Below are 3,215 nucleotides of genomic sequence, written 5' to 3' on the forward strand. Positions count from 1 at the left end.
ATAGTTGTTTATACAAATTAAATCTTTGTTATCTTTATTTGGGGCACATCTGTGTTTTTTAAGTAGATCTTTTTGCATTATGATGGGACCTTTCAGATGATGATTATTATTATTTCCTAGTTTCTTCTCCCCAAAGTTTCTCCTCACTGTCATCTCTCATACAAAAATGTACTACATATGAAACCCCATGAGGAAGTCAGCTAACCCTTATTTTGGAGATTACTCTGCTCTCCGCAATGTGGGCTTCGTCTAAGGGCTGCTTTCCCCTCATTAGAGCAACATGGCTGCCAGTGACTGTTGGAATTGCATACATCCCTGTCTACATCCTGCGGGAGATAAAGAAAAGCCTCTTCCTCCAATTAGGCCAGCTGAGAAAGTTAAAATGCTACAAACAGCCAGCATGACACTGTGGAAAGAGCATAAGCTTCAGAGTTAGTCCAAATTAAATCTGAATCCCCGGTTCTGCCACTTGTTAGCTCTGAAAACTTGAGCAGTTTCCTGAATCTTACTTAGTCCTAGTTTCATGATCTCTGAAGTGGGTAGAATAATGACTGTCTTTTGTGAGGATTAAATGAGATAATATATTCAAAGCCCATATACAAGATGACAGCAAAGGTGCTCAAAAATGAGTAGCTCATTATTGTAATCAATGAATATTGATTAGGAACCTCTCAGTACTGCTGAAATAGCTGTGAAAAAGATGAAGACGAAGATTAACTAACGTGGTTGTTTTATGATATCAACAACAATAACTTCCATTAGTATAAACTCTCAATATGCTGAAAAGACAATGTAACAGTTACCACATTCCTGCTCTAAAAATGATATAGGATTTCTGCAGATAGATGTTTTCCTTAGACATTATGCAGTCTGCTTCTTTATTTCACCTATGAAAAAACTTAGCTACAGGAAATAAAATTGCACTGAAGTCTGGGGATATGAAGAGAAATACAACTAAGTGTTGTCCTCAAATAGTTGCTTTGGCCAGATTTTCAGCAATGACCCTGGATCTTCCCCACTATATTCCCTAAATGTTTCTATCTAACTTTCCATGTCTTGATTCTTATTTCTGTCTCCCCTTTGCCGCTCTACTCATTCTCTTTGCACTTTGGGGAGAGGGGGGTTGAGGATTAACAGTTTATTATGATTTATAAGTGTCATTTTAAAATCATTCATCCATTAAACCATGTAGAAATAAGTATGCAAAAAGTCTGTAAAACAAAACATACTTTAAACATGTTTAGGTATAGAGGTTACCTGAAATTCTGGATTTTCCTGTCACTTCATTATGATGCAATGGCAGCCAAGTAATCCTTCACTTCAGTTGGAGTTAGCCTCCTAAATCCAGCTTCATTGCAGATTCCAACTTCTATGTTGTCTTCTGTCATTTTCCCTTCAAAGCTTTCCATCAGGGTTAATATGGCTGTATGGATGGCATCTTCAAGTTCTAGATCTTCGTTGTATCTTTTCTCAAGGAAAGTTTTCCCATTCACATTGGTCTTTCCCATAGCTGTTACTTTCCAGGCAAAGTAAGCTCCAGATGGATCTGACTGAAATAAATATGGGCATCCCTCTTTCCAACCCCAACTTAGTAAAAAAACTCCAAATGGACAAACACCATCTGACTGGGTATATTATTGCTTCACAGAAGTTACTCTCTGTACCAGCTGAGATGTGGGAATGGGTTATTGGTAAACAAGACAGTATTGCTGAGCCATTTTTCAAGCTCTGTGCACAAGCACTCTGTAATCTGGGCCCATGCCACTACAGTACACCTATATATTTGGTAATTGGTTCCACTTTGTTTATACTTTGCTCATCATACAGAATGGATTTGTTTTTCTTCTCCGTTGCTAATACCACACCATTTGAAGCTTTAATTCCCACTGAAGGGACTCCTCCAGCTACAGCAGCCAAAGCATGTTCAATCTGGACAAGTTTATCAGACGGGCTCAATGTAGTCAGCAAAAAGCTGTAACCTCACTCTGCCATCATTAGCCAGAGAGCCAAAGCACAACCATATTCTCTTTGAACTTTTGATTGACCTTGAATTCATTGACTTATGCTTTCAATATACACAAAGCAATTCAGCTCAGACTCATATTCGTCTGGAAGTAAATAATAGAATAAATTCTCTAATCTTTGGGCCCATCTTACTCACAGATACAGAAAATGGCGATTTACGTATGGTAGTGTGACATATGAGACCCTGTGAAAATATCTCCTTCTCTCAGTACCGAAAAGTCTCATATTAAAGATTCACTTTATAAATTTATCTTAATCATCACCTTATTTTAAGAATATGTCTAAATTTAGGTAATCCCAATGTGCATTTAGCCAGTAATACATTCAGGCACAAGCTCGTGGGGAACAAACTTTACCCTTTCTAGCCTGTTGTTTCATTTTCACAATTGCATGCATACATTTAAAAATACTTCAGTCATTGATTTAGCTGCAGAGTTCTGAATTTTGATAAACAATAAATAGAGTATAACTGTATACCAAATATTGCATGGAACATACTTATACTAAAAATATTACTATAGTTATATGCCAATGATTGACCCGTTCTCAATTTTGAATCCAAGTAATTACTAACATCTTCATTCTGGTCTTCCTAAGAAAGTAAAAGAAGTTTGGCTCCAGATGAACAAATATGGAAAAACAGTACCCCAGCACAAAGCTTTTGCTGTAATTCTATCTCAAGAGTTCCTGGAAAGCCTCTAAAAATATATGGGTCATTGAGGATATCTTTGGCTGCAAGAAACAGAAAATGTAGACTCAGACTAGCTTAAATAATAAGGAAATACCAGAAAGTCTAGGACTGGAAGCCTAGAAACATAGTGATGCCATAAAACCCAGGTTCCCCCTGGTTCTCTCTACCACTCTTCTCTGCTCTCCGCAGTGTCGGCTTCCTCTAAGGGCTGCTTCCCCTCACTATAGCAACATGGCTGTCAGTGACTGTTGGAACTGCATAATTCCTGTCTACATCCCGCGAGAGATAAAGAAAAGCCTCTCCCTGTGATTAGGCCAGCTCAAAACATCCCTTCACTCTTGGACTATTAACTGTCATCATGAGAATACCATGTGTTTATCAGCTTAGAAATCAGGGTTCCTCCTAGGGCTGGGAAGAGAATGGAGACATTGACAAAAATGGGATTCAACAGCAATTGGGAGTATGAATGCTGAATAGACACCCAATAGGGCCCACTAAA

The 3,215-nt window shown here is 38.1% G+C and overlaps 1 pseudogene across 1 annotated transcript; it reads right to left on the reverse strand.

Annotated features, from left to right (window-relative positions):
• Positions 1–1,168: 1,168 nt before the first annotated feature.
• LOC308503373 (proteasome subunit alpha type-2-like) lies at positions 1,169–1,992 on the reverse strand (annotated as a pseudogene). The gene has a single exon. The product of its transcript is annotated as a proteasome subunit alpha type-2-like (transcript).
• Positions 1,993–3,215: the final 1,223 nt, after the last annotated feature.

The sequence above is a fragment of the Rhinolophus hipposideros genome (assembly GCF_964194185.1).
Source record: "Rhinolophus hipposideros genome assembly, chromosome: 10".
NCBI lineage: Eukaryota > Metazoa > Chordata > Mammalia > Chiroptera > Rhinolophidae > Rhinolophus > Rhinolophus hipposideros.